Below are 19,579 nucleotides of genomic sequence, written 5' to 3' on the forward strand. Positions count from 1 at the left end.
TAACTGAACTCTCTACAGTGTGATCTATTCATAGCAGAACTTTTTACTGGGTGATTTGTTTGCAGCTAAACTCTTTGCATGATTGTTTCTTTGTAACTGAACTCTCTACAAGGTAACTTCTTCTAGCTGATCTCTATACAAGATGACTTGTTTCTAACTGAACACTCTACAGTGTGATCTGTTCATAGCGGAACTTTCTGAGATTTGTTTGCATCTAAACTCTTTGCATGATTGTTTCTTTGTAATTGAACTCTCTACAAGGTAACTTCTTCTAGCTGATCTCTCTACAGGGCAATTTGTTTGTAGCTGAATTCTCTACAGGGCGATTTATTTCAGCTGAACTCTCTACATGATGGCTTCTTTGTAGCTGAGCTCTCTATTAGGTACCTTCTTCTAGCTGATCTGGCTACAGGGTGACTTGTTTGTAGCTGAATTCCCTACAGAATAACTTGCAATGTAATATAATTGAGTAAATTATACATGCAGCTGAATGCTTTATTAGGGTGACTGTTCTATTAGAGTATCTCGATCTCGCATTTGCTGCACATAGTTGCCTTTCGAATCATAACTCAGTGGTTTGTAATCCGATTCTTCTGTACTACTGCAAGGACTTTCTATGATGATTATTCCAGCTACATACTGATTTTCAGCTCGTTGCTCTAAGCGGTTTGCCTGGTAGACACGAAAACTAATAGTTTTTTATTCATAAAAATCGATCGCGTAATTTTGACACAGGTTGGGTTGTGTGTCATATCTCCATGGTCTTTATCCCGATTCCTTTCAAACCACAAAAAGGCACTCCTACGATGGTTGCTCCATCTACATATCAATTTTTAACTGATTCCTCCAAGGGGTTTACCCTGTAGGCGTGACAGACCTTCGACCTTATTTTACGCAAATAATGGGTCATAACTCCGTGAATGTTTATCGGATTCCTACCAATGTTGGTACAGAGATCCGCCTTAATGAGCCCTTTAAGTGTGCCAAATGTTAGCCCGATCCGAGAACGCATTAGTGTTTTATGGCGGATTTTGCGAAGTGTGCGAAATGAAGAAGAAAAAAACGAAGAAATTAAAACGAAATTTTGTTCGCTCATATCTCGGAAATGGCTGGAGCGATTTTCTTCAAATTTGGTATGTAGACTCCCCTAACTGGGCGGCACGTCTCTAGCAATTTTGGTTCCAATCGGATAAGGGATCACAGAGCTACATACAGTAGGTATAAAAATTGCGTTTTCTTCTTCCTGTTAATATACTCACGGTGTGGCGCGCCGGCTTCTTGGGCCGCACGACACACTATCGTGTGTCTTGATACTCATACAAACAACAAATTGTGCTCTGTATTTACACTACAAAAACTGAATTACTTTATTGCCTGATGGAAGACTTACAAAAACAAAAGACCTAATACAGCAATAGAGTCACTTTAACATTGTAAGGCTGCCTTATATTTATAGTAATAAATTATACATCATTTCTTAATTACAAAACAAAACTCCACCATTGCTAGGTATGTACTATAGTCTGGTATAGCCCAACCTGTATGTGGAGCACTTCAGACGTGCATAGGCCATTACATCACATCTTTTAGCCACACACATGGTAACTACGTATCTTCTAAAATAATAATGGTGAAAGGTGCTTATTGATATTTTACATTAATATTATACAAATTGTACACTAATGCTGGCATTTTTGATGAAACAAGTCAAGTATGGGTGCAAGTTCATGTGTGAAACACTGAAGTCAGGCTAATTAATATAAATGGTCATAAATTAAATTCCCCGAATGCCATTGAGGAGGATTTTGGATATGTTGTTGTCTGAAAAATTCCACTTCTTCTGATACCAAAATTGCTTCTATACCAATTTCTTCAAGGTTTGACCCTTTTTTGATGTTTAACAGCCAGACTAGCATGCTTATGTAATGTGTCGTTATCGATTGTAATTCTGTCGTAGAATTATTCCATCATCTTTAGAGGACAGGAGCAGTAAAATAATGAAGCTACAGGTAGAATAATGAACAAGTAGAAATATAAGTATTGGTGTGCTTATCTAACTGTTTTAGTAAGCCATAATTCTGTAGTCCCTTTTCTGTTTGAAATAACTGAGAAAAGGGGTCTATAAGGAGCAATGGAATAATGAAACTGCCGGTAGAATAGAATCTGTTGTGAACAAGTGGAAATGTAAGTATTGGTGTGCTTATCTAACTGCCTTAATCTGCCGTAATTCTGTAGTCCCTCTTTGTATGAAATAACTGAGGAAAAGAACACTGGAGTAATAAAACTACAGGCAGAATAGTGAACAAGTAGAAATGCAAGTATAGGCATGCTTGTCTTTACTGTTTTAATCTGCCATAATTCTGCAGTCCCTTTTTGTTTTAAATAACTGAAGAAAGAGCAGTGGAATAATGAAACTGCCAGTACTATACTCTAAGCTCTGTGCATCACACAAGAGGACACCACTTGAAACTTTTCAAAAAACCATCACATCTACTTTTAAGGTCTAAATTTTTTCACCCAGAGAGTGATAAATACATGAAACTCCCTGCCAGCAGTTGTTTCAGCACCAACAATCTCTACTTTCAAAGCAAGTCTTGATAAATGAACAAAGGCCTAGTGCCTAAACTTTATTTTTGTAACCCTGTTTGTATATCCATTAATAATAATTACATAACCAAGTATTAAGAATAATAAGAAATGACATCATAAATAATTAATTAATTAATGTACAGGGCTAACTACGAAGTGCACAAAATAATATTCACCGGGGTTGTGTTAGACGATACACAGACGTCAAAATTAACTATGGTTTTTTCCCAAGTGCTTTCGTTAATGAGTTAGGTTTTCTAATAGACGCTGTCCTCAGTTTCCAGTTCTTGACAACTGGTTGAAACACACCACGCGTTAGTTACTAGGCGTTCAACTCGTATAACCTGTTTGAGTAGCTATGCCCGAGTAGCAACCAGTTTACATGCACTGCGCATAAAACCAAACATTGAACTCGTACAACCGGTTCGTAAACCAGGTTTGTAATTCTTAGCAACCAGTTCATATGCGCTGCGCGTTAAACTAAGCATTGGATACTACAAAATTCGACTCGACGCTTCGACATGAGAACTCACCGGATGGAAATAGAGCAGCGTACTCTGTAGAAACATCGAGATACTGGTGTGAGAGACACTCGACCAAACAAAGGAAGAATACACGAGCGATTTATGCGAAAACAACAGGCTGGAGTAGAAGCTTTTGTACTTAGACTGTGTGAATTTCTTTTAAACCGTTGCCCCTAGGTTAACCGGGCAACTTTTGTTATTACCTAAAAGGGTGGGGCCTAAAAGGTAGCACAGGACGGTGTCAAACACGAAAATTTGGTAATTATTTAATTAATGAACCATATAGATGATGGGGCCCTTGGACAATGCTTGCAAGATTTAGATACTCTAATAGAGCAGTCAGCTACTCTAATAAATTAGTCACCTTTACAGTTCCTTTAAAAAGCTAGCAGTTTTTTGTATGTTTTGTTGTAAATTCACTCCTTGCCATACCCACCTTATGGTCTTCCATGTTGTGGTCATGTGTGCCTGAGGACACAACACACTTTCAGTTACTGTATAAGATACATATGCACTATTTTCATCATCATTGATGGTTCTCTCTTAAGTATTAGCTAAGAACAGTGAAATTGTATAGGCTCTCTGGGGTTCTAAACTATGAACATTTGGGGGCAAACATCCAAATCACCAACATATCTGTTGTATACAGCATCACCATGCCCCAGAACTGCCCATATATAGAGCCTACAGCTTTTGCTGCATTTGGCAACGGAAAACAAGGTAGTGATAGCTGGAGCTGAGCAATGTACAAGCTGGCTTACATGTCTTGCTACAACAACTTGTAGTGTTCCACCTGCCTCAAACTACACTGTACTGTAGTGACATATAAACATTAAATATGAAGGGCTTTGTGTTCGCTTTAAACCTTTCACACTGCTTGACTCAGTAGACTGGTTTTATGGCCTTCTCAACAAGTATCGATAGGCATTAAAAATTTCGAATGATTGCCTGTGATTATACCGTAACCTCAAATTGTTTTGATTAAAAGTTGGTGTTTTAGTTAAAATGCTTCAAGTTGTACCCTAGAAATTAATTTTGGTGAACTTTGAGACGTTGCGAAAGCTATAATGGCTACAACTTCTGAGGGGGGGCTGTGCCCCCCAGACCCCTGCTGCCAGAAATTCTATACTCTGGTCAGCCCCCTCTCATATCAACTACTTCCTCTGCCACTGCTCCAACAACTATTTTCTACCCCTATGTTTTGGGCCTATATACCTTTTAGCGCATACACAAAACACATATGTGTACTTCTTTTGAAAGTGTTTGTCTACATGTTTTGCTTGTATGTAGATGGGTATGTTTGTGTGTGTGTGTGTGTGTGTGTGTGCATGCGTGCGTGCGTGCATGCGTGCGTGCGTGCGTGCATGCGTGCGTGCGTGCATGCATGCGTGCGTGCGTGTGTGCGTGCGCGTGTGTGTGTGACTGCTTTATTAGTGTAATTGACTGCTGTATCAGAGTATATCAATCTTGTATGCAATTTTTTGAATGGGTGTGTGTGTGGGGGGGACGTGCCCCCTGGATCAACCCAGCAGTAGTAATGGAAAAGTGTTGACACTAAAGAAATGATTAGCAACCTGCTACATCTCACTTATTGGGTTGAAAGGAGAGGGATTTGTGCCATCATCTGTGAACCTTCTGCTGAATGCTAATCTGTGAAGTACATGGTAATCAATAAAGCAAGATGTAAGATTCTCTAGTAGCAATAAATATTTTGAGTTTGGCCGCCTTTCCATTGTACATAACATTGTCATATACATGGAAGGTTACCAAACTCAAATTATTTATACAAGGCTACCATAAATGGCTACCATATACCAAGGCTACCATATACCAAGGCTACCATATACCAAGGCTACCATATACCAAGGCTACCATATACCAAGGCTACCATATACCAAGGCTACCATAAATGCTATGCAATGGTGACATAACCAGGTGATACAGTAAGACTTGATTATACGAACTCTTTATTATCCAAACAGTGTAAGTGACTGTTCTATTTGAGTATTCTGTTATTAGGTGAACGTTCTATTAGAGTAAGTGTATGTTCTATTAGAGCAGTTGAACGGAACTTACTATATAAATGAATGGGCTTGATTTATACAAACGGATTCACTTATCTTAACACTTTTATAATTGAACTGGCACACAGATGCTTGGGTCCTACTGTACTTACTATATATCAGTTAGAGAAACAAAATAGAAGTTGTCTTATACGTAAACAATTTACTTGGTTATGTGTGACCCGGTCCTAGTAATAATAATAATAATAATAATAATAATAATAGGTATGGCCTTACTCCTGTTGTTAGTGGTACAAATTTATCAATACTATCTTGAAGTACTGTCTTCCCATGCTTCTTGAGTATTCATAGGCTCCATGATGTCAGGCCAATCGATGGTATGAAATGCTGCACGCATGCTGTCAAAGTCAGCTCTATTAACATTGTATCTAGGGGTGTGGTTTGGTTTGGTTTGGTTTGACGGTAGAATAGCAAGATAGGTGAAAACGTATGTACTGAAACAATCATTTAACTACTGAATCAACTTAAGAGAACTTGCAAGACACCAGGAATATAGTGTATCTTTGTGCATCCTTTCGAGAGTAAAAAGTGGGTGTGTCCCCTTTGTACTCGAACGAAAATTAACAGCTGCCTTTAGGTAATTTTCTTAAGAAAACACTACAGACAAACTATGAAATGGTTACAAAAACACTTCTGTGCATAATTTGTGGTTTAAAGTGGTTTGCTCAAGGTATGCTTCCTTAGCAATGCATAGCAACCGTCGATAGCAAAGTATTTGATGAAATAGGTAATAATTGGTTAATTACAAAATACTGCAATACTAAATCAATTGCGTGTACTATTAAACAAAGCTTTAATGATGCACCTATCAATGTAAAGCCCCACCCCACCCTCCCTGGCATAGGTGGGGATTTGAACAATCGATAGTGCAAAAGACTCACCCCTTGGGAAAAATATTTTTACAATGCCCAAAATTAGATGCACCATCGATTATATATTCCTTTCCCGGGATTGGAGACCGGAGGAATTCCTGTACAAAAACCACGAGCCGTCAGCGTTGAAATAATCAACACTTTTCATTTGATTAACTTTCTATGGATTCGTCTTACCGATGAAGAAGAGGAGAGGAAAGCAGTTTGGCATCTTAGCCATTGTATTTGAAGGATTTCCAATCATGGTAAGTTGAATACAGTTGTGTAATGCACCTATCAATGTCACGCTCCACCTACCCCAGGTCGGGAAGCAGGTGGGGATTTGTCACCCAAGCTCATCCCCAGGGTATGGGCATTTACAACACGAATATCGGCCGTACTTTTCCATACTGTTGTGATTCCCGGGATAATTAGTAGGGGATTCGTAACGGTGGGGTCTATTCTACGGAACGGAACGGAACGGAATGATGGACTAAACTGCAGAACGGAATGCTTTCTCAGATTGAAGCTTGCAGCTTACCATTGCTGTACAAGTTATCAGTGGCACTTCCAGCAGCTAATCAAACGTACCCCAAGAAAGATAAAATGAATTTAAGGATCGATTGTGAGTTCTTGTTGGTTGTCATTAGTAACGAAGTACTACTTGTGGGAATGGCTGACTCAGTGTGTTCATCTTCGGATATATCAAGTAGGGAACTTAATGCATGACTTGTTTTTACTAGTATGTGAGTTATTTTTACTTACTTGACTTTAGAATGTACAGTCTGAGGCCCAGCCTTCCTAATCGGTATAAATCAGTATGTGTATAGCTACACTACAAAGGAAACAAGTATGGTGACAAGCTGAATCAACTCAGTCTATACAGAATCTAAAGGAATTTTGTGCAGTGTGTGAGGAGCAAACATTCAGATACCTCAAGGAGGCTATATTGTGTGAACATCAATGATTCATTGACAGAGTAGTGGAATATTGCCAGATATCTCAGCCTGAGTACTGAGTTGAATTCTGGATGGGGTCTATTTTACAGAATGGAATGCTTTCTGAATCAACTTGCAACTTGGCTAGCTGCTATCATTGCTGAAATCGCATTTTATCAGTGGAACCTCCAGGAAAATGGAATAGGCTAATTATATAACATTAATTAAGTGATTGTTCTGCTACCTGATAAATTAAGCAGGTCTCTTCAATTCATTTATTGCATGACCAAGGCAAGTTTTGTTACTACAATTCAGTAGCTGATCGGATGTCAGTTGTTTCTGCTTATCTTGACAAGATAAATAGTTTAGAAGACCACTCAATTTCTTCAGTTTCAGAGGATTATATCCACAGAGAAATTAACTAGAAAGTTACTGGTGACATGAAAAGGCTAGGTGATCATGACTTTATTAACAGAATATATGGTTGATTGAGTGAGGTATCACTTTCAGAATGTTCAGACGACCAGTGATGAGATGCATGGATTCATCAAATTTTTGTTGCAGTTGGAGACATTAAATATCCAAAAGCAAACTGACTGTATAATATTAATTCACTTTCTTTATATTTTCTCAATTTTGAGCCTGTATACAAATAATTGAATTTTCCTAGTCAATAGAAATCCTAGAATAAGATGGGAGAGAAACTTATCTTTGTTACCTATACTGGTACAACCAAGAGTTCATAATATTTGTATGGGTGAGAGTGTCTAACTCTCAGTATGGCCTGTACAAACACCCTGCTTAAAGTTCACCTTTCATCAAATCAATACCTTTACTGGGGATAGAAAACTGTTGATTAGTGTTGCTGAAGGTAAAGGCTTTGCTCTGAAATAAGGCCGAGGTGTTACTTTAAGCAGGGTGTTTGGTGAATGCATTCAAGTTAGACACTCTCCACCTTATTATGAACTCTTGGTACAACTTCAAAGGAAAATGAAGAACGCATACAGATGAATCAATAAAATCACTACAATAAGTTGAATTACAGACTAGTGAGATCTTGGTTAATTAACGACAGTGGTTGGAGATTAAAAGTGTGGTAGCTTCTTGTTCTTAAATATGTTGCAAAGTGGAAGTACAAATCAAAATGGGATATCAATTTCATTATGAAAAATCTAACATTACTGTATTCATTTGTCCTTCACTTAAATGTGCTACAACAGTACTATTGTCAGTACATTGGCAGTGAGTCTACTTTGAAATCTCAACTCTAGAGTAGATGCAATACAGGACAGCCCGCACTGTAACAAATACATGTGAGCTCACTGTAATTTCATGGACCAGCTAGACTGGGAAACATTTGAAAATAGATGAAACAATTTAACCTGTTTTGTTTGAAGTGAAGCATGTGAAATGTTACACTTAAGAAATCCTAGGATTCTTAGTTGTTATGTAATTAATGTGAGTGTTCCATTTCAGGTCTGACTAGATACATTGAAATTACACACACATCCTGGTCCAAATCTCGTTTGCCTGGTGGCTACGGGCATGGTTTCACATGCGGCTTATAATTGAGATTTGGCTGATCTTGGAGTTTTGGCATTTAGCCTGATTCAAGGCTAGCAGTCAGACACATCCTTGAATTGTGCAACAGATAAAATCAGCTCACTATTGAATACGGCATTAGTCACTGCACCAGCTGTTAATATATAAATAACTCCATGCATACACTTCAGTGATGTTTGCAGAATATACCCTCCTTGCGGACTGCCAAAATATTTGTTCTTCACACACTGCACAGAATTCTTCAAGTTTTAATTCAGCTGGCTCTTTCCTGTTACCAGTATCTTCCTGCTTACTATTATTTGTACACTGACTTATGACTTGAAAGGCCGGCCCAGACTGTTTTCTAAAGTCTAAATAAGAAAAACAGCTCACACAAAGTTCCCTTCCATAGATGAACCATGGATGAACATCACTGATACAGCTCATTCCACAATAATACTTCGTTACTAATGACAACCAACAAAAACCCACAATCGATCCATTGATTCTTTTTATCTTATGTTTAATCACCCACTGGAGGTGCCACTGCTAACTTATAAGGGTAGTTCCAGCAATGGTAAGTTGCAAGCTTCAATTTGAGAAAGCGTTCCGTTGCGTGGTTTAGTCCATCATTCCGTTCCGTTCCGTTCCGTTCCATAAAATAGACCCCACCATTCGTAACTCAAAGTTGTCCCTACGGGTGGGGAATTTGCATTCTCGCATTTGCAAATCCCCACCTCTGCCCTACCTGGGGTAGGTGGGGCTTGACATTGATCGGTGCATAACTGACAAACGATCGTCGAAAATCCGAGAGCGATGCGTACCACTATCCGTTTTGTTTACTGAATCGCCATTTATCATGCCCTGAAAGTTTGGAGGTTATATGTATAGAGTTCTGAGGAAGTGTCCAAATCTGCTGTAAATTATCCCAAGTAACAGCTAAATCAATTTCGCATCTTTCTGACTAGGTTAAGTCCCTACAAAGTTAGTTTTCAAGCGAACTTACAGCAACAAACCCTTTCAATTTTCTATTTGCAATGGCGAACTTTGGAGGTTTTTAGCATTGTCTGAGAAGTTATTGCTGGAATTGTATATATTTCTAGGAATTCAGTCCTATAGAAATGGTTCACATGGAGTTTTCTGTCTGTCACCCATAAGCAATACTGCGAAATATTCGTGTTTGTAAACTTTATGTAAAATTTTTACGTTCAGTTTAATTGTCTACACATTTTACTGTTGTATATCCTGTATTTAATTACAGGAAAGGGTATAAGAGTCAGCAAGCTGAATCTTCAAGTCCAAACCAAAGAGAATGACATGTATGTCCATGCTAGAAATCTCAGTGGTCACCATCTAGCTAGTGTCCATGCTGGCATCGTCTCATCAATGCACCGATTAAAGTAATCTTCACAAAGATCTTACAGGACCATAGCAGTCTTATATGTGAAGTTATACACTCTCTTTGTAAGCATATATATTCGAGAAAAGTATGATTGTTGCTGGAACCATCGACCTATAGACTATGACTGCAGCTATTTTGTGCAAAAATAATATAAGGTTACTGAATTGTGGTATGGGTTGTTGCTGGCAACTTGTAACTATTGGTTCTATCGAAGTAACTATACTGTGTAAATGGCAGACAGTTACTGGGCAATGTTATAAATGTATAAGGAATACAATTGTTTGAAGTAAAAATGTCGTAATTTATGATTGAATGTGATTTTACGTGTGACAATTCTAGTAACGATTTTATGCTAGTTACTTCTTGTCATATGCATAGCTATAAATCCTTTGCCACATGATCTCTTCAGCCATTCTGTATTCTTTGCTATGGCTATCCGAACACTTGCAAACCAAAATAATTTTCAACTGTTGCATATGCCAGAGACATACTGCATAATATTTATTGTGTCTTTAAAATGGGTCTGGTATAGTGTATCAGTCCCTAACTATACCTTTTTTCTCCTGTTTGTACATACAGCTAGCTATAGTGGCAATGCTTTTCTATAGACATTTGGCAGCCGTCTAACATTGAACTGATAGTAGCCATGCAGGCTCTGACTGTCACTGTGCATTTGTGCAGCAGGTACAACTCATGACAATCAATTGATGGTTCCAAATCATCATGAGTCATGGCTGCATTTTAGAAAATGCCAACAAATGCTGAGGGTCAAGTAATCTTATCTAGGAAAACCTACATAATTAATGCTTATTGTGTTCAATTCTCTATGCAGTATTTTATACACATATTAGCAGCATAACACAGCATACTGAAGTTATTTCAGTGATCGTTCCAAGCTGCAAAAGAATGTCAGTAACTCAATAAGATGTTGTTAGCAATTACAATAAAAGATGTGAAGCTTGCAGTGATGTGTCATGCTGTACAGCGTGATCCACTACAAATTGCTCTTTCACCTACAAGGAAGGAAAGTAATGAAACAATACTGATGTACAATTAATAAGGTAAGATTACTTACAGATCGGCAATAATGAAAGTCCTGAAAGTGTAACTTGTGTAGAACATTATATAATTTGATTCTTAGTGTGTAGCTAGAGCCTTAGGCCTCCATCATAGTGCATGGAGTAGCAATTTATACTGGCAGATGAAAGAATACCTTGTATACGTAACCTGAAAGCTAAATACATATAGTCATTATTATCAAGAGTCCATGCAAGCGTATCATTGTACAAATAACACTTTTAGAAAAAGTCCAGAAGTTTGCTGCAAGATGGGTCCTTTCTGACTATAACTATCACAGTAGTGTCAATACTATGCTGGAACAGCTTAATTGGTTGCCATTAGCAAAGAGAAGGAGGCAACAAAGACTAAACATCTTTTACCAAATAATGCACGACATGATTGGCTTATCTCTACCTGACTACTATCACTTTACCACCGCACATACTAGACAACATCACCCATTCCACCTAATGATACCATCCACAAGTACCATTGCATATATGACAAGCTTTTTCCCGAAGACGATCAGAGAATGGAATGCACTACCAATACCACTCATAGAAATGGACAATTTAACTAAATTTTCAGAGGCCATAATTGAATGTCTGTGATGTATTTACTTGTACTTTGTAGGGCCTAATCAGCCTCGGCTGTCTGCCCTATTTAACCAATAATAATATAACAAGAGTTCATTTTAATATGGGACTCTAACCATCTTTTGGACAATGTATATCTAGGGCATCAGAGCTGGTACAGTAGATACAACCAGTGCATTGAGATCCGAGCCTTTTTGACTGGAATTAAACTTTCAAACTTGATGAAGCAAATTTGGTCACTGAAGGACTAAAAGTTGCAGTATACTTAACTAAAATTTTCTGAGGAAGTATGCCCCAGGCTAGGGGCCAAGACTATATAGACCAGTTGACTTAGCCTTAGCTACCACTTTCACCTTACTCTGGTGCCCCTGACGTATCAGTAACATAATTATAATAGAGTAGCTATAGAAAAAGCTAGTTAATGCCATAGGCATAGCTAGGGGCGGGCATTTGCCCTACCATCACGTGTTCTATGCGACCATATGCATCATCACAGAAAAGATTAGCAGCGCACAAACAATCCTATATATAGCTAGGCTATAGTACACACGTACCGCATTGCTGAGCCATGACTAAGGACCAGTACCACACAAGACTAACAATTATCACGTGATCTATTTAGGTGAAGTCCCTTGGAATGTCCCTGCCGGCAACACCCCAAGCGGACACACGTGATAAGTGGTTTCAATTAAAATTGAACTAATGTTGTTTAAAATGGCAGTCCAAGAAGGAGAGTGAGAGAGAAGTAACGAGATTACATTAAGTCTTATTGTAACTGTATTTCATTTCATGGTGAGGTGTACTTTAATGCAGAGACCGTACACCATTTCTGAAGTATGCGAAAGAATAAGAGTCTGGAGTGGAGGTTAACGAAACTGATTAGATCGAGGATTAGATCATTGACACACACTGATTAACCGAATTTACGGTATTTTAGAGACCCGCCAGGCGAAAACTCCTAGTAGCCTCACTAGCTCGTATTATCTCATGGCGAGATTGTTGACAAGGTGTACGGACCAATTACCAAAAACCCGTGGCTATCTTGTCATTTTCCACTTACATCATCATCAGAAGTCTTGGAACTTTGGCTGCAGGTGAAAGTCAGTAAGCGAATCTTTGTCAGATATCAATGAAAAGGTATACCCATTCACATGTTCTGGTCTAAATTACTGAATTTATGTACAGTGAAACATATGAAGAAGTTTGCTGCATGGCACAGACATTATTTTGCTCAATCAGGAACACTGTAATTTTCACAAACTAACCTGCAGAACTAATTTACAGTGCTTTTGTTTCATTGTAACACTAATGTAGTGAAGGTTAACAATGGCTGTCAAGACATCGAAATAGATCAGAGCGTTCCTTTCCAAATATCCGGCATTCAATTCGTCATGGAAAAGAAAGTAAGTGATTTTCAACCATAAAATGACAAGCTTAAATTTCCTCTGATTTCCTTCTGCTATAGCTCATCTTAATCGCTATTCACTACCATTTCCAAATCTGGTTCGAATCTGAGGTATCTATCACGTATCGTGGGTTATTATGCCTTTTATTGCATGACTCCAAAACACTCAATACAAAATGTATGGGGAAATTTGCTACACCCGGTCAGTTCAGGCCATTTTTACGAGCCAAAATTTCCGTGAATTGGACTTCTTTTGGCATCATTGCACTCGCAGAGAGTTGCTCTACATGTATCAAATTCAGAAAGTTACTAAACAGTCTCGAGATAGGCGGTACACGATAATTAATTTAATTTTTAATAACTTGTCTATTGAAATGTATTGGACATGCCTGTTCCAGCTAGCATTTTTGCCATGAACAAAAGTATAGCAAATGTCTGCAAACTTCTTGATATGCCTGCTTTTTCAGGTCTCTGTGTAACAATGTCAACTGTTTAAACGAATAAAATCTCCAAATGTTTATTTTGTGTAAAAAGTGACAAATTTAAGTGTATTGCACTTAATGCTCACCTATCTGTTTTTACAGGCAATCTAGTCATTGTGATTCACCCACCAACAGTGGATGTGATTGTTATACTTAACTCTGGACCAGGTAGGACCCTTATTAGTATTGTGAATTTCAGATCAGTTTACATACAGAGCTTGATGAATTATATTGTGTTTTCTTTTTGTAGTATTCTTTATTGTGACGTCAAAACTTTTCATGAATTTCTACATAATTAGTTGATATTGTACTATCTCATATGATAGTAACAAACTAATACCCAGGTCAGTTTACATGTTGTGCGTATAGTATTAATGTTTTCCTAATACCCAGATTTTTTGGTATATTGTACGTATTAATGACACCATCGGTTTTGCAGGCGCCATCTGGTCATAGCAGTTCACATACTAGCAGTCGGATGTAGTCATGGTAAGTCACGTTTGACTAAACAAAAATGCTTGTTGGTTGTTTTACAGGTGTTGTCAGAATACCAAGCAAGTTGTGTTTTGTGGTGATCACAAGCCAGCCCTAGTAATAATTGGCCAGTTGTCTGATTAGCAGCTTTGACTTGAGGTATGTGCACAAGCTCACAGCAATTGCTTAGTAAGTTGTACTTTTATGCACAAGTGTAACTTAATGTTACTTAAGATCAGGTATTGTTACTTGATCAGGTGTTGTTACTTAAGATCAGGTGTTCATGTTTACATACTTAGGCACCAAAACACATTTACGTTACCTCTGGTACACCAGATTCACTTATAGCCTTGAATATAATTTTTTAAATGTTTAATTCAGTGCCTGTTTGTTCTTTTACAGGGCTCACTTAATCTTGTGTCATCATGAAGACATCTAAGAAATATCACTTGGTATTAAAATGATGTTTATTAAATTTTTGTTATGTGTTGTAATAGCACTGTTACATGTTTACTCTACTGCAAGAACTTTTCATGAATTCTGCAGCCATCTTATCCACAATTAGAATTGCCTTATTAGTAGCTGTCATGGCAGTTCACACTTCCACAGCAGTTTCACACTTCCACAAAGCACCATCAGTGTAAGGTGGAGCTTGTGTTGTGGCTTTCATTATGTACATAATGTAGGGAAACAAAGTTTTGTCTGGAATGTGGTTTGTGACTGTACATGAGTTTTGGTCATTCCACATAACTTACAAACTATTTCTTGTATCATAAGTGGTGCGTGGCACTAAATGGAGTATTGACTAACAATTTATATACCTTCCCTAGTGTCTGTACGTTCTTCACGCTTTCACACCTTGTTTATAAGACATCTTCCGATTATAAACACTCGCATGGGGCGTGGCACTAAATGGACTCTAAAATATTTCTGCTTAAAATGCCTTCCCTAGGGAACTTACGGGTCTGCACGCTTTCACAACTTGTTTGTCAGACATTAGGGCTTGTGTCCACATTGTGTCTTTAAAAGTATCGTAGGGATTACAGGTTTGAATGGAGAAAATACGCGTAGGGCCAACCAGAATTAGATAATGTCAGGCCTAGACGGCCGGTACAAACACGGGTAAGATGACTGGTATAACGTGACGATACGTGTAATACAAGGTAGAGAAATAAAGTGAAATATGTCTAAATACAGCTATATTTTTATTTTAGCAAGGTCGCAAGAAAACGACGACTAAAGATTTTTTTATTACGTAACCCAATACAAATCCATTGAGAGATGTTGTGTGATCCAGGGCTAATATTGCAAAACCGACCCTACACGTAAATAACTCAAAGTAGTGGCCGTGTCTTTTAATTGGGTGTGCGCTTCGTAGTTTCTTGGCCGCGCGCCTCACTACCGTGAGTCTTGATAATAATAATTATACAACCAAGTACTAAAGACAATGCAGTTAAAATTACGTCATTAAAAATGAAATAAATAAATAATAAATAATGTTTGAGAAAACTACAATCCCTAAGGCTTCGCACTCACCGGGAATAGAATCCATGTGAGACAATCGTATAATGGGCGGCTGTTTTCATGGAGGTGATAGAAACGGTATGACTATTCTATTTAATGCTGATCAAAACAGCTAGTACATGACGCCCACTACAATGCAGTTAATCGGCCAGGCGGTGATCTAGACGAACGAACTACTGATCAATTGTTTTTGGGATTGTTGTCAGCTGGCACACCAAGTCTCAAGTTGTCATGCCAGCTGCCAATGGATGCGCTCTCTGTAAAGGCAAGTAATTAAGGCAGCCATGCCCAACACCAACACGAAGGAAGTTCAACCATGCCAGCTGCACAAGGCCAGGAAAAAAAGATTAATGGCGGTATGTTTGTCTGTATTATTTTGTACTTCCACCTGGCTTGCCAAGCTCTAGTTGGCTTGGCTAACTCTAGTGTGTGTAAATGTATTGTAAAGAGCGTGGTATGAATGTTCTTGTATTGTACATTTTGCCTTCACCTAGCAGTCTCCTGGCTTATGGATGGTTTGGCTGTCACCCTTTATTGGCCTGCATATAGTATTGTGTATCACCTGCATTGTATCTCCTGTATTGTGTATCTCCTATTACCACACCACTGTAAATGTAATTTCATCTTGTAGTATATCAAGTTTATCATTTTAGGACTTATGGCCCAGCTCATATAAAAGAAACCTCCCATAACAGTTTCTAGTGAAATGCCCTGCATTTTTATCATTGACGTCTGCTCTTGGAAACTTCAGCAGCCGTTAATCCAGTACCATGATTCATCCTCATTAAACATTATAATTTTAGGACTGTTTAATGCTTTATTGCTTGCATGCATGAGATTCAATACCATAGATATGAGAGCATGCACTTGCACCTCAACTTGTGAGACTCAAGCAGGAGGGGCAGTGGCAATGCATTATGTGGTCTTCCATGGTTAAGTGTTCAATACAATGTAATAGTAGCAGGCCCTCACAATTGTAATTGCATATATCAATTATGTTTACTGTATGTACATCTTTTCCATCCACACACACTGTACTGGTCATGTACTGTCGTACTTGCCCCAATTGTAGATTGCCCCATTGGTGGTTGTACTTGGTTGTACGTGCCCCGGGGCTGGGCCTAGTAATAATATTAATATTTGGTGGCTTCTGCTGTGCGGTGGCTTCTGCTGTGTATTGGAGCTTATGTGGTTTGTGTGGCTTTGAACGCTCAGATCAGTGGTGGTGCCACCACCTGAAGCTGTCTTTGACAATACTAGTTATAAACTGCTTTATGGTTGTAAGTTTTACACTGATCGCGGTATTGCTTCTAGACGACCTGATTTAGTTTTGGTAGATAAGATGGCCAGATGTACCAAAATTATTGATTTGCTTGTGTGATGGACCGCCATGTGATTGATAAGCATAAGGAGAAAATTGAAAAGTATTTAGACTTGGCAATTGAGGTGCAGGTATTGTGGAACTCCAATGTTGAGGTAGTGCCATTAGTTCTTGGTTCTCTGGGTGCTGTACATGAAAAAACGGTCAAAAATTTTGAACTGCTCCAGTTAACAGAAGTTGGTGTTCACCAATTACAGAAGACAGTGCTGCTTAAGACTGTTATAATGCTGAGGAAACATCTCTCACTCTAAACTTCGAGTTGAACTTGAGTGACATTGATTTAAATCTCCTGTATGTATGTTTTAAAGTATATATATGGTGTTAGTAAAAAAATAATAATAATGGGGCACTACTTAAACAAGCCATTACATGGGTATTATGAACGTTCCTGTAATAATGTGTGGGGTGGTGATATGAGCTCCTATTGGCTGGCCAAAGGAGATCTCTCCATAGAATCTGAAGGATTTCTTGTTGCTGCTAGAGAACAGGCGTTGTCTACCAATGCAATCATTCATTTACATAGTCATAATGTTTCACCGTTATGCAGACTTAAGCTTTGTGCTGATCACCCTGAGACTGTGGAGCACTTGATTTCTGGATGCTCACAACTGGCAAGCCACCAATATGAAATCAGACATGATCACGTTGCTCACTATATACATTGGCTTCTTTGTAAAGTATAGACAGGACTGTGACCGCGAGTAGTGGAAACATGTACCAGCTACAGTTGTTGAGACAAATTCGGCTAAAATTTTGTGGGACTAACATATTATACTGTGACAGAGCTATTAGTGCCCAGAGACCAGACATCCCTATTGTTGATAAAGTTAAGAAGGAGGTATCATTTGTAGACATCTCAGTTCCTGCTGATAAAAGAGTGAATGAAAAAGAAAGTGAAAAGATTTCAAAGTACAGAGATGTGAGATTTGAAGTTGAGCGCCTATGGAATATGCATGAGAGCTAGTGTTGTTCCTATAGTTGTTGGAGCATTAGGAGCTGTTTCCACACATTTTAAGATGTTTGTTAAGAGACTTGATTTGCCTGAATTGAATGGTATCTACTTCAAAAGTCTGCTCTGTTGGGAACTGTATCCATTCTCAGACAAGTTCTTCAGCTCTCAGGTGCACCGAGCTGATAGACTAATTTTGTATTTAATTATATATCCAGTATGGTACTGTGTTTTTATTCAAAATTTAATAATAATAATAATAGTGACATTGATTTAATTCTCCTGTATGTATGCATTAAAGCATATATGTGGTGTTAGCAATAATAATGTAATTTAATTTGCCAGTTTTTACTACATGTATATATACAACATTATAAATCAGCCAACTTAAACCCGATGTAAACAACATTTGGTTCAGGAAATTCCTTGCATATAGCTAGAACAACACAAGAGGGAATAACTTTACAAATTCCTCTGACAAGTTTGTTGTATGTCCAGTAGATAAACTGTCGATAAGCAGCCACCCTGTATGATCTAAAACATGAAAAATACATACTGTAAAGGATTACATATCAGCACTAGTCTGTATCTGTTAGCCAATGGAAGGCGCAAAGAATCACCACGTACTGTCTACATTGTAACCAGTGCAGTGTATAAAACTTCTTTGTTCAGGCAGACCACTTTAAATTGTTCATGATCCATTATGTACTGAAGGCTTCCCCCGTGTTCTGTCAGTCATTCTTGCATCCCTTTCATCTCTCGACAACACTGGCATTTGATGCCACTGGGCATGGGTGAACATTTCATTCACTCGCACCAATCCATTGTTCCCAAGTGCTCTGTGAAACTTGCTTGCTATCTTATATCGGTTTCTGACTCGCTACTATCGTCATCTTCATTGACATAACCTGAAACATTCATGGGTTCAAGCTGATAAGGTTTAATCTCACTGCTCTCAGCCATTTCAATACAACAATACGTACACCTAGATCCAGTGATGTATAATGGTAAATTAACATGGTGGCAGATGTGCACAACTTTCCACTTCTGTATCTCCACAGTGGAATGTAGTACAGCTATAAAAATTGGTTGAATTTGTTGTCCCAGTATTACTCATGTACCCAGGGAGGCAAAGCTCAGTCTGCTGTCCTGTGTCAGTGCTACTTCTGACCCACAGCTTCAGGAGTTAGGCCTACAGCTACACCTTGAAAATGTTGCTTTGCAGATTAATGACAATGAATACTCCATCTTAGTCAATGCACGGAAGCAGTCATCTGTTTTACAATCTGCTCATTCCCTGTATTTAAAGCTAAAACTCAACTTAGACAGTCTCAATGCAAAAATTACTTGCAGACACTCACTTTTCAATCCAAGTTTGTTAGCTCTGCTGAATTGGAAAGCTCCTGCAAGACTTGGAATAGGCTACTGGCTGGGTTTCATCCTGGCCAACTATCTTTCTCTTACGACCCGCTTCTGATGCACTCCCCACTACCATAAATCTGCATAGGCAATACAATGTGATGCAAATGTTTATTACGCAAGTTCCCCCAACCCACAACAGCACATGTCTTGAATGGTTGCCTGTAGCATTAAATCAGCAGTGTTACACTTATTGTCATAACCAGGTGCTTTCTGCCCCAGCCAGTATGCTTACTAAGGCTTTTGCTAACTATCCATCTATTCAAGTGTTTGCTGACTTGTATAACCACCAAGCCTCCCAAGCTACCATTCCAACTTCGATTCTGATAACTCCATATCGCCCTGATATTGTTGTGTGCA

General features: G+C 38.5%; 1 protein-coding gene and 1 long non-coding RNA gene across 4 annotated transcripts in view; one reads left to right on the forward strand and one right to left on the reverse strand.

Moving 5' to 3' along the window:
* The window catches only part of LOC136267732 (E3 ubiquitin-protein ligase NEDD4-like), a 330,028-nt gene that overhangs the window by 235,389 nt on the left and 75,060 nt on the right, over nt 1–19,579 (reverse strand). The gene's annotated exons all lie outside the window — the stretch shown is intronic.
* On the forward strand, nt 12,199–14,500 carry LOC136267141 (uncharacterized). The gene is made up of 5 exons (XR_010706540.1): nt 12,199–12,722; nt 13,575–13,640; nt 13,723–13,816; nt 13,912–14,105; nt 14,349–14,500. It is a non-coding gene; the product is annotated as an uncharacterized lncRNA (long non-coding RNA).

Source organism: Dysidea avara, chromosome 9 (genome assembly GCF_963678975.1).
Source record: "Dysidea avara chromosome 9, odDysAvar1.4, whole genome shotgun sequence".
NCBI classification, from domain to species: Eukaryota; Metazoa; Porifera; class Demospongiae; order Dictyoceratida; family Dysideidae; genus Dysidea; species Dysidea avara.